The sequence below is a fragment of the Felis catus genome, chromosome C2, assembly GCF_018350175.1.
Source record: "Felis catus isolate Fca126 chromosome C2, F.catus_Fca126_mat1.0, whole genome shotgun sequence".
Classification (NCBI taxonomy): domain Eukaryota; kingdom Metazoa; phylum Chordata; class Mammalia; order Carnivora; family Felidae; genus Felis; species Felis catus.
This window is the reverse complement of record NC_058376.1, coordinates 125,005,244-125,018,628: the sequence shown is the minus strand read 5'-3', so window position 1 is coordinate 125,018,628 and position 13,385 is coordinate 125,005,244.

Here is a 13,385-nt window from a genome sequence, read left to right as displayed (position 1 = left end):
CTAATGAAAAGATCCTCCTCCCTAAAAATATTTTTTGTTGGTTTAATGTTTAAACAGTCACTATGGTCACTCTTGAGTATTAATAATATATACATAGGCTTCAAATTAGCACATTTTTATTACTTCACTTTCAATAGACATTTTCTATATAGAAGTTAATTCAGAAAGCACCTATGGATTCAGTTGTGCACTGTAATTTCCAAAACCTACTGAAAGGAAGGAAAATCCTGAGCTTTACTCTTGTGATTATACTAGGTCCCTACAGTGAATGGAAACATGATGGAAAGAGCTGGAAATGTCTGCCAACAGCAGGTGCCACCATGTCACACCTCCCGTAAGGATGTGCCTGAGCACAAGAGCTGCTGAGACACACAGAGAGGGTCCCCAGAAACCTGGACTCTGTCAACGGGCTGGAGACAGCAGCTCTATTCACTATCCCAGGTGAAAACATTCAACAGCTCCTTAGTGAGGAGAAAAAATTGAAACTGATCATGGAACCCATGTGTATATGCTTAACAACATTTATATTTAAGTTAACAGTCTGGTAAAAAATTGAGTTCAGCCTCGTTAACAAGCCCCTTTTTAGTCTTTCTAAACATCTCTGAAGATTGTTTCAAATAGATTGGGACTGCCTGACTTCCAGAATCAATGAGTGGGTTCCACAGAGAGGTAAACCAGGTAAACAGCAGCACCAGACCCCAGTAAAGGCCATGGTGACAACCTTATTTCTGTCTGAATGAGCTTCACACTGCACTCAAACTTTTCTGAAAAAACAAAAACAAAGAGGCACCTGGGTGGCTCAGTCTGTTAAGTGTCCGACTTCGGCTCAGGTCATGATCTCGTGGTTTGTGAGTTTGAGCCCCACATCTGGCTCTGTGCCAACATCTCAGAGCCTGGAGCTGCTTCAGATTCTGTGTCTCCCTCTCTCTCTGCCCCTCCTCTGCTCATGTTCTCTCTCTCTCTCTCAACAATAAATAAACATTAAAAATTTTTTAAAAGCCCAGAAACACCATAAAACCTCAAGTTACACAGAAGAATCTGATAAGCACTCTAATTTGAAAAGGTAATTGAAAGCATTAATCCCATATATAATTGGGGGGAGGGGTAAAGACCTCTGCCCACCAATCTGACATTAATTTCACTAAAAGAAGATATGAATACACAACCTTGTAATGGAATTATTAATCTGATAAAAATTTTACTCATCACCATGAATAAGCAAATCAAAGGAAAAAAAATTAAAGCGTCTGCAAACAAATACAGGAAAAGTTACTCTCGTTGGGGACAGTAATCAAAGCATTGTAGGTTAAAATGGGACATCAATTCCATCTATTCTTTCTTGAAAGCAATAAAAATATTGATAATCCTCAGTTTTCAAGAATATGGAAATTGTCATTTAAGCATAATGTTTTTTAGTAAGTATATCAACTAATTTAATTTTTTAAAAAATGTTTATTTTTGAGAGAGTCAGTGCAGGGGAGGGGCAGAGAGAGAGGGAGACAGAGGATCTGAAGCAGGCTCTACACTGACAGCAGAGAGCTCAATGCAGGGCTCAAACTCACAAATCGTGAGATAATGACCTGAGCCAAAGTCGGACACTTAACCAACTGAGCCACCCAGATGCCCCTGATCCAACTTTTTGAGAGAACAATATGATAAAAATTTTAAATGTGCATTTTTTATATTTATACTACATATTTCACTTCAGGGAGTTTGTCCTAAGGAAATAATGAAACAAGCAAGTAAAGATTAATGTTCTGAGATAATTGTTCTTTATAAAAAAAACCATTGGAAACTGAACAGATAGTGATATGGAATTGATTAAATTAATTATAATATAGTCACATGATGGACTCCTATGCAGTCTTTTAAAGGATGGAGGAAAATTTTGATGTAATGGCATAAAAAATATTCCAGGATATATTAAATTAAAAATGAAAAGGTTACAGAATACTGGATGTGACCAATACATTGAATAGGCATCACTGTGGACATAATAATAATGAAATTTTATTTTGGGTCTTTTCTTGTCACTAAAACGTGGTTAGTGGGCGTAAATTTCCTCTGCAACTAGATGGTAACCCTAGGAGGCCCAGGATTTTCCTGTTGACTCTTGATTAGACAAACATACAATCTTTTTTTTTTTAAGTTTATTTATTTATTGTGAGAGAGAGTGAGAGAGAAAATGCAAGCAAGGGAGGGGCAGAGGGAGAGAATCCCAAGCAGGCTCCATGCCAACAACGTGGAGCTCTACCCGGGGCTCTATCTCATGAACCATAAGATCACGACCTGAGCTGAAACCAAGAGTCAGACACTTAACCAACTGAGCCACCCAGGTTCCCCAAACCTACAATCACTTTAAGTTATAATTACTGTCTCAATCCAATGGTTGATATTAATCAAAACTCCAAACCTGATTTACTATCATTTATGTATGATACCTATTAATACATTAGCCATTTAGCTTTTAGCTTTGCTTTTGATGTTTTGCTGTAAAGTAAATGTGTCCCAGGTCAGAAGCCTATGATTGAAAAAGAGGATGGGATTGTCCTCTTTGCTCTTCCCCATAAAGAACTCCTCTCCACTCCCCTCTGGCACCCATCCTTTCCCAAGAACTGTCAGCTAAGTCTGCTTCCTTGGGGTGGGATGGGAGAAGGGGTGAGGGGATAGGGAAGGCCTTATTTGAACTGGTCCGGTGGTAAACTTGTTGCTCAAAGACATTGAATCTGAAATAACAGAGCAACTGGACACCAAAGAGAATCTAATCTGAAGCCCAAGGGGAGTGTGGGGTTGTTGGTTTAGCTGGCCCAGCTCTGACAGAGGAGGGACGGAGGGAAAAAGGAGCGGAGGAAAGCCAAATAGCAGGAAAGGAATGGACGGACAGCAATTAGAAGATGAGCAAAAATGGCCTGTGCTGGGAACAGTAGGTAGCTCAGGGAATTAGGAAAGAGGGAGCCTAGAGAGGGGGTGAGGAAGGGAGAGACAATGACTACCCAGCCCTTACTCTGCTTTATATGTGTCACCACCTCCTGAGCAGGCTGTCTTATTTGTCCTGTACAAATGGCATCACTGAGGCTCAGAGAATTTGAGTCAACAGCACAGCCCAGCACAGCAAGAAATGAAGCCCAGGACTCCTGATTCCAAATCCCTTGTTCCTTCCACATGTTGATGGTTCTCAAACAACCCAAAACACCAGTATCAGGATGGCTGCTCAGAATCACCTGGAGAACCTTAAAATTCATAATCCATAATCCCTGGCTTCATCCCAGACCTACAGAATCAGAATCTCTGGGGGAGAGGATCAAAAAATAGGATATATTCATAAGCTCCTTAGGTGACCCCATGGTGGTGCTGCTGAGTCGGGGAACTAATATGTTAGGTGTATCACACTACTTCCAATATATCTGCAGGGCATGGCGGGGGGCAGGGGAATGAACCATTATTTCCTGAGCACCTGCTTTGCTTTACCTTATATGAGCAACTCCTGGGCACTGCTTTAAGTATATGATCACATGTTGTCCTTCTTTGACATGATGATGAGATTGAGATGCTCTCAAACTAGTGAGGAGGCTGACAGCAGCTATGTGACATGTTGAAAAATACCCAGTGAGTAGCAGCAGAGCTGGGACTCAGACCTCAATCTGTGGGACCCCTGGTTCCCAGTCTTTGTACCTTACCACCCTGCTATGGTGGGAAAGACCTTATGTTGGTGGGAGGAAGGAGGAGAGATACTGCAGATGAAAGGGATATTTAACAGAGCAACTTAACAGAAAGATCTGCAGTAGTGACCCAGACCAGGGGTAACCTTGGCTGGAAAAGTGAGTGGGACGAAAACTGAAGAACAGGTCCAGGCTCTGTGCCTGTGGATCCACTGAGCCTATCTCAAGTCCCCTGCCTAGTGAAGACCAGGAGGCTTTGAGAAGCCTTTATTCCTAGAGACTGGCTCCCTCTTGTGGCAGCTGCCACTCATCACAGAATGATCTGGGACCAGGCAGCCTGGTAGAGCTCAGGTGGCCATCTGACTGCACATCCGAGTAACCAGAAAGCTATTAAAACATACCTATGTCCCAGGCCAATGAAGTAAGAATATCTTGGGAGATCTAGATCTACCCTGTTTAACATAGTAGACACTACCCACATGCAGCTACTGAGCACTTGAAATGTGGCTAGATCAAATTGACATGTAAGTGTAAAATACATGCTAGATTTCAAACACTTAGAACAAAAAACAGAATGTGAAATATCTCAATAATTCTACATTAATTATATGCTAAAATAGTATTTTGTATATATTGGGCTAAATAAAGTATGCTATTTAAATTAGCTCACTTCTTTTTACTTTAAAATGGAGCTAAAAGTAAAGGTAAAATTATATATGTGGCTCACGTTTGTGGCTCAGATCACACATAAGATTGCCAAATTTAACACATAAAAATCTGGATGCCCAGTTACATTTGAATTTCAGGTAAACACAAATAAGGTTTTTAGTATATTTAGTAAATTATTAGTACAAACATGTCCCATGCAATATTTGGAACATACTTATACTAAAAATCAAATTCAGTATTTATCTGAACCTCTGAGTTAGCTGGGTGTATAATATAGATGGGCCCCCCTAATATGTCTATTGGACAGCACCAATCTAGACTCCTGCTACTCAGAATGAGGTCTGAGGACCAGCAGCATCGGTCTTACCTGTGAGTCTGTCAGAAATGCAGCATCTTAGACCTCGCCCATAGCTACTGAACTAGAATCTCCAATTTAACAAGATCCCAGGTGATTCGTGAGGACATCAGTGTTTTAGAAGCACTGAGCTTGACAGCCACCAACAAAGTGAAGGGGTACAGGAAGAGGAAGATAGGTCTGCCCAGTGCCCTTAGCCGAGGCAGACAGTCCTGGATTTCAAACTCTGAACACACACCCACCTCTGTCCTCTAGCCCCACAACACCCAACACATAAAAGTTCTGTTGAGTAAGCAAGTTAAGTGTGAATATGGAAGTTAGTGAATGAATGAATAAATGAATGAGTGGCTGAATGGGTAAATAGTGTGTGTTTGAGATAGTGAATAAATTCCATAGCAACTAGGATGCTTGAATGGCAAAATCCATAGTGAACTATGGACTCTGGACTTGGGAGGCAGCTGGCTTAGAAAGAAAAGTGACCCAAAGGGATATCCCCTCCCTGGTCTATGATGATCCCATGAAAGGAGGTGCACTCCTCCTGGTTCTCAACACCCACCATCTGCAGCCTAACAAGGATGAGGAGGAAGTCCTTCCTCTCTCCAAGCCAGCTGATTTGGAGCTTTTGTGGGACCAAAACACATACCTCCTTGCTCACCCAGGAGGCCCCCTCTGAACCCTGGTTTGTCCTATCTGACCAAAATGATGTCCCCTCAGAGCACAGCCAAAATCATAGGAAATGGTTCAGATTTCCTTTAATTTTGTAAAGTGGGTCAGGTTTTAATTATTTTTTTCCAAAATAGTAATTTATTTCTTGATCTTTCTTTCACATTATAAATATCCTATAATATCCCAAATATCCAGTAATAAATCCCTTCCTGCTTACATCACCTGGAATGGGCTCTGTTCTTTGCAACTAAGAACCCAGACTATACAACCTTCTAAATAAATCTCAAATCCATTTGCTTCTCTCCACTGACGTTGCCACTTCTCGGGTCCAGGCCACCACGAGTTCTCACATGGCCCCCTAAAAAGCCTTCTGGATTTGCTGCTGTTAGTCATCACCCTCTGGTCAATTACATTCTCTATATGCAATTCGAGAACACTCTAGATGCAAATATGGTCATGTCCCTCCCCTGCTTAAACCTTTTTTTGGCTTGCCTTTACCCTTGGGTTGGAGTTTAATATTCCTAATGAGACTTCCAGAACTTCCATGGCCTACAAGGCCTACAGGTCCTGGCTTGTGCCCAACTCCCCAGCCCATCTTCTCATTGCTGACCATACCTCACTCTTTGCTGCAGCCATTCCAAACCTCCATTAGCACCTGGCACTCACCATACTTACGCTTCATTCCCAGCCTTCACACAAACTGCTCTCTACCTGGAATATTCTTTACCTGATTCTCTCCACCCTTCTATGGCTCACTTCCAATCATCCTGCAGGTCTCTATTAGTTGTCACTTCCTTCAGAAAGTTCCAATAACTACAGAAGTCAAAAAAATTCTCTGGAGTGTCACTCTATACTTCACCTACTTTGTGTTTTTGGTAACTTCTTAATTTTCTGTTTCCTGCTTCTAGACTGTGAGCTCTCTGACAGCCAAGACTATGTCTGTGTGATTCACCATTGAACCCCTAGCACCTCACAGAATTATTGGGATGCTTACTAATTTTTTCAATAAGTGAACGCTTTAATAAACACACTTGCACCTAAATTATGCCTGATCTCTCGGTGCTTCAGTTTCTGCATTTGCAAAGTTAGGACATTTCAGTTCCTATCTCCTAGAATTGTTACAAAAATCAAATTAGGCAATGCCTCTAAAATTGTTACAATAATACCTGGTACAGTGTAAGAGCTCAATAAATGTCAGTGGTCATGATTATTATTTCTCCACATAGGGATGAGCTGTATGAGTATTGTGGAAATTGAGGAAGCAGCTTAGTTTAACATCTGGGTGCAGGTGGTATGGAACAGGAACAGGTGCAGGAGCACAGGTTCCCAGAAGCCAAGGCGATGAGAACATAAGACGCTCAGAAAGTCATAGAACTCTTGGGCAGGGCTTTGGAGACTCATGAGCTATAGAATGAGTAATAAAGCTAGCCTTATTTAGATCTCCAGAGGCTGAATGTTCTGGGTACCACAGCATATACACGGATGTGAATATCCATACCCTTTAGGCAAAAAAACTTTCGTTTCAAACTGAGAAAAAACTTTTTTTTCACTCCATTCACTTCTTACAAAAAAATATAGACATGTATATATATACATATATATTTTTTTTACAAAATAAAATTGTCTGCATATATATAACATTTATATACTTCTATATATAAACATATTATTATATGTATATGTATGTACATATATTATAGTATATGTATATAATACATACATATATACATGTACATATTATGTATATACATATAAATTATATATATAAATATGTATATATATTTATTTACATATATAAATAAATATGTGTGTGTGTGTATATATATATATGTATGTATATATATATATATGTATGTATATATATATATATATATATATATATATATATATATATCTTAACTATAAGGATATTTGGTTTCTCAATCTACAAAAACTTCTGTTATGGTTGGTGGTGACACCACATGTTCCCCAAGAATACTAAATGAGTAAGTAATTTACATGTGTGTAATTGTAGTGTTAATTCCAGTAGTGCCCAGAACAAAATACCACCTGTCTTGAAACAGTATTAGAGCCCCCATGTCTAATGAAATAGAAAATTGCTTACAGCTTAAATGCCAGCTTTTTCAACTTCTATCCTCAAGTTTTCAAAAACCAGAAGTTTTGCTTTCTCAAAAATCATTTCACACATTAAATGTTGCAAATAACCTAAATATTCAACAGTGGGGGAAAGATTAAACAGACATGATACCTCCACATAATTGAATATTAAAATTTATGCTTGCAGTGAATTTTTGATGAAGTAAGAAATATTTTTGATAAATACAAAGCTAAATAAAAAAGCATGATAAAAACTGTCTGTAGTATGATCTCAGCTACGTAAAAAAAAATACCTATTCAAGAAAAGAAGACTAGAAGGAAATAAAGCCATGGTACTTCTTGAGATGGACTCGTGGTTTATCATTTTGTTCTCTATGCTTTTATTTCTTGGATTTAAAAAAAAATTCCTTTTACTAAAAGAAATTTTTGTTGGATTTAGCAGTTATAGGTTCGCAGCAAAATTGATGGGAAAGGACAGAGATTTCCCATAAGCCCCCTGCCTGCACACACGCGCAGCCTCCCTATTATCAACATCTCCACCAGAATGGTACATTTGTTACAAACAGAATACCTACACTGACACATCACGATGTTGTACTTTCTATGGGTTTAGACACCTATCCACCATTATAGTATCATACAGACTACTTTCACTGCCCTAAAAATCCTATGCTCCACTAATTTATCCCTCTTCAGGATCCTTAAACTTTTTTATTCTTTAACACTTTCTACCACTTTATATTACTTTTATGATGAGAAAAAAACAAGTACTGTCATTTAAAGAAACCCTTTTGTGAAGGAAAATGCAAGTTGAAGCATTCATTTTCCCCTTGACTCAGAAACTCTTTGGGTGTCTGTTCAGCTCCCCTGAACAAAAACACCCGAAAGTGAACATGCAGTTTGTGTGCTGAGTATCGGGAGGAGGCAGGGAGGTTTGAGGGCCTACAGCTAGTCAAATAGAAACCAGCTGCCCCCACCTTGTTTGCTCTCTTGCCTCATTCTCTTCCTGAGAGCGGGAGACAGAAAGTTCCACTGCTTCCTGATTCTGAGTGTTGGCTCAGATAAGGTGCGAGCTGGTGGGTAAATGAAAACCTCAGTGATCATCACCCCAACCACTTCCCATATAGGGAGCTATTACATACATTAACTAAAAGTGACTTCATTTTGCATTTTAATATTTTTTTATTTCCAATATCGAAAGTCAGGAGGAAAAAACCCTCCCCAACTGATGTACACAAACTCTTTACTTTGGAAAACAGTCACCACACTTGACTTCTGGGGAACGTTCTGAGACCTCACTGCACTCCCTTTTATCAGCCCAACATACAAAATCTTCCCAGGAGGACTAGCAGTGTGCTTTCTTTTAGCATACCTCTACTCTCCAAAGTGAGATTTCGATTTCAAATTCTTAAATAAGATCATTTCTCACATCACCATATTCTGTCAGTTGTCTTTTTACTTACTTAAAGATATCTTCTGACACACAAGAAATTTAATCTTGATATAGTCGCATTCTGTTTTCTTTTGTTGCTTGTGTTTTGGGTGTCATATCTAAGAAACCACTGCCTACTCCAAGATCATGAAGATTCGTTTCTTGTGTTTTATTCTAAGAATTTCAGTCTCAGCTCTTACATTTAGGTCTTGGTTCCACTTTGAGTTAATGTTTGTAGATGGTGAAGGGTAGAATTCCAGCCTCATGCTCTCACATATGGATACACGGTCATCCAAAACCGTTTGTTGAATAGACTACTCTTTTTCCTGTTGAATGGTCCTGGCACCCCTGTCTGAAATCAGTTGACTATAATTTAAGTGTTTATTTCTGGACTCTCAGTCCCATTCTATTGATCTACATACATCTATCCTTATGCCTGTATCACAACTGTAGTAAGATTTGTAATAAGTTTTGAAGTTGAAAAGTGTGAACTCTTCAATTTGTTCTTTTCCAAGATTGTTTTAGTTATTCCAGGTCTTTTGGATTTCTATATGAATTTTAGGATAAGCTCATCATCTCTACAATGAAGTTTGCCAGAAATTTTATACATATTGAAGTGACTCTAAAGATGAATTTGAGGAATATTTCCATCTTAATAACAATACTAAGTCTTCCAATCCAAGAACAGGATATGTTTTCCCATTTATTTTTGTCTCCTTTAATTTCTTTCAGTAATGTTTTATAGTTTCCAGAATGTAAGTTTTATACTTCTCTCATTAAATTTATTCCTAAGTATTTTGCTCTTTTGGATGCTATTTTAGATGGAATTATTTTCTTAATGTCATTTTCAGAGTTTTCATTGCAAGAATATAGAAATGAAATTAATTTTTGTATACTGACCTTATAATCTGCTACCTGCTTAACTCGTTATTAGCTCTATTAGTTTTTTCGTAGACTTAGTATTATTAGTGTTTTCTATACATAAGATCATGTCATCTGCAAATGGAAATAGTTTACTTCTTCTCTTTCAATCTCAATGCCTTTTATTTCAGGTTCTTGCCTAACTTCCCTGGGTAGACCCTCCAGTAAAATGTTGAATAGAGTCATGAAAGTAGGTAGACATCTTTGTCTTGTCCCTGATCTTAGAGTGAAAGCATTCAGTCTTTCACCATTAAATAGTATGTTAACTTTGTGGTTTTTGTGGATGCCCCGTATCAGATTTAAGACATTTGGAGTCATATTTTTACTTTCTAAAAAATTCCTTTAGAATTTTCTTTGTTACACATCTGCTGATGGAGAACTCACTCATTTTTTTTTTATTTTTTTCTTCATTCTTGAAAGATGCATGTGCCACATATATATAAAATTATAGGTCAGCAGCTATTTCCTTTTAGCACCTTGAGATTCCACTGTCTTCTGTCTTCCATTGTTGCTGTGAGTCTACTTGCTACTCCTTTGAAAGTAATATCTTTTTCACTGGCTGCTATTCAAAGTTATCTTTATCTTTTATTTTCAGCAATGTCATGATGTGTCTAGGAGTATATTTCCTTTATCTTTCTTGGGAATTTGGGCTTCTTAAATCTATGCATTGGTGTCTTCCATCAGTTCTGAAAAATTCTCAGTGATTATCTCTTCAAATACAGCATCTGCTACCTTCTTTCCCACTTCTTGGGTTGCATTAAACATATGTTTGTATCTTATCATTGTATCTTCTAAGACTCTTACCTCCTTTCCTTCCTTCCCTTCCTTCCTTTCCTTCCTTCCTTCTTTTCCTTCCTTTCTTCATTCCTTTCCTTCCTTCCTTCCTTCCTTCCTTCCTTCCTTCCTTCCTTCCTTCCTTCTTCCCACCCCATCTCTTATTTATCCCCATACTGTATTCCGGATAATTTCTTCTGATGAATCTATCAGTTCATCAATTCCCTCTTTGAGTATGTCTAAGCTGCTATTGTGTTGTCTTTTGGTTTTGATGGCTTTTTCTCATGGAGTCTTATTTATGTGTATGCCTGGTTATCTTTGGCTATGTGTTGTATATTATGTTTTTTTTAATTATTTAAAAGAATAATTTGAGACAGTGCTCAAGGGAGAATTTGAATTTCTTTTGTGTCAGGTGCTTGTGACTGTTGCTAGTATGAAACTACCTTGAATCAAATTATCTGCAATACTAGGCATTTTTTTTAAGCTACAGCTCTAAACTTCAGAATCATCCTTATTTTGAGCATTTGCACTTTTGAGGTCCCAGTTTAATGTGGGAATGTCTTTTATCCTCTGTACATATCCTACCAAGTTATCAAAACAAAGGTCCTAATTTTGATGCCTCAGCAAATGTCCTCATTTAAAAGTGATATCCATGCTCATTTACATCTCAGGGTTCTGTTTTTCCTTCACTTTGGTCTGGTAATTCTTTATTAACTTGTTACTTTATTATGTTTTCAAGAAGCTCTGTCTTAATTTTTTTCAGCTTTTGAAAATAGTTCCTAGTAAAAGTTTCAATCAAATTATCTAGCCCACCATTTCTAAAAATAGGAAACCTGCCCACCTGGCTGGCATTTCTACCATTTCTACTGCCCATCCTAAACATTATAGACCAGTTTTCCCTGCACTTTTCAAAGCATCCTTTCCTAAAGATTCAGAGATCCCGCTTCTTCTTCCGCTCAGTGATTCTCAGTGCTACCACTTTTTCTCTCCAGAGCTGGATTCAGGCCAGGCTAACTAGGCAACTGATAGTGGTAACAGTCCATATAGGATATTAAACCATCACTGAATACATTGGAAATATAATGTCAACTAACTTAAGCTTCCTTATATAACTCCTTACCTTGTTGGTGAAAAGTTAAATAGATCCGCTCCCTCCAAAGCAGAATATGCCCTGCAGTAAAAAATTTTAAAACACATGTCTTCAGCACCTATATTTTTCTCTTAATTTCTCCAACCCAGAACCAGACTGCTAATGGTTGCTGAAGCTCTCTGTTACAGAGAATTAAAATTATAAAAATGAATCATGTGCGGCATAGTGCCATTTACTGAGATTTGTTTTTAAAATTGTAAACTTGTGAATAAGCCTACAAGGAGACGTCAGCTTCAGAAAATAATAAAACTAAAGGGGATAATGAGAATTACAAAAAAAAAAGTGAACATTTTATTTTATTCCTAAAGTTTTAGGAATAGTTTTAGGACAACTTTAATCAATGGAAGTGAATTGTTCATAAGAATAAGTTGTTTTTGCCACTTGTAAATAAATGTTGAACAAATATTTAAAGACTTTAGGTTGGACAGAGGGCTCTAAATGATTAGTCCTTGATTTCATCTTCCCCTGGCTTAGCTGCTCCCTAAAAGACACTCACAAACCCACTTTAATATAGTTTTTCAAAAATTTGCAGTTAATCAGTCTAGGCAAGGGAATAAATAAAAATAAAGGAATAAATACAATTAAGCAACAAAAATCTGAAACTTTCCAACCCTCTTATAGCATTAGTCCTGAATTACCACTCCTTACCACTTTCTGAAGTAATAACCAAGTCCCATTATACATCAGTTCTCCACTTTTATTCCTGACCATTAAAGCCCATACAACTACTGATTATCTCCTTTATCTTAGGGAAGACTGGCAGCTCCTTGTGCCCCTTTCCCGAGGCATCAAGATGCAGAAAGATGCAGCTATTAAAGATGGCTTCTGGGTAGTATAATATGTATTTCGCTATCTCTATCTGATCAACACAAGCTGCATTGTCAGGACCCCCATCAGTTAAAAGTTAGAAAAACCCAATTCAAACTGGCTTAAGCAAAGGGTAAAGTGGGATGGTGGTGTTGGAAGGAGATTCGCTGGCTCACATAACTGAAAAATTTTAAGAGTAAAGCTCTCTTCAGGCATGGTCTAGTAGAGGGACCCAGACATCATCAAGATTCAGTATCTCTTCATCTCTCCTTTCTGTTTTTCTCTAAACTTGGCTTTATTCCAGATTCCAGTAGGAGGTTCCAGCATCTCCAAGCATTCATCAGACTCGGTGCCAGAAGTCCCAGCAAAGAAGTCCCTCTACTTTCCCAACAGTCCCAACAAAATGTCCAAAATTGAGTCTCACTGACGTGGTTTGCCGCATTCATGTGCCCTTGTGATCTAATCTCTGCGACCAAGGCCAGAGGTGCTGATTGGCCAGCACTCAGTCACGTGTCTGCCCCTAGAGAGGAAACCACTACACTGGAACCTAATGGAGTGATAAGGATAAGGGGTTGTTCCTCAAAAGAGGAAGGTGCTATAACTTAGGTGACAACTGTCCCAGTTTGCCTAAAACTCAGAGGGTTTCCCAGGACCTAGGACTTTCAGTGATATAAACTGGATGGTCCCAAGCAAACCAGGATGTCTGGTCACCCTAGTGCTGGTTATCAAATGATTCAAAAAGCTAACCCAGAGTCACAGTGCCCTGTGACCTATGTATCTGAAGCAGTATAAGATTCTCCCTCGAAATTTAGGGTTTCTCCTCTTGCAGGTTTCATGGAAGCCCTTCCTGCCCTG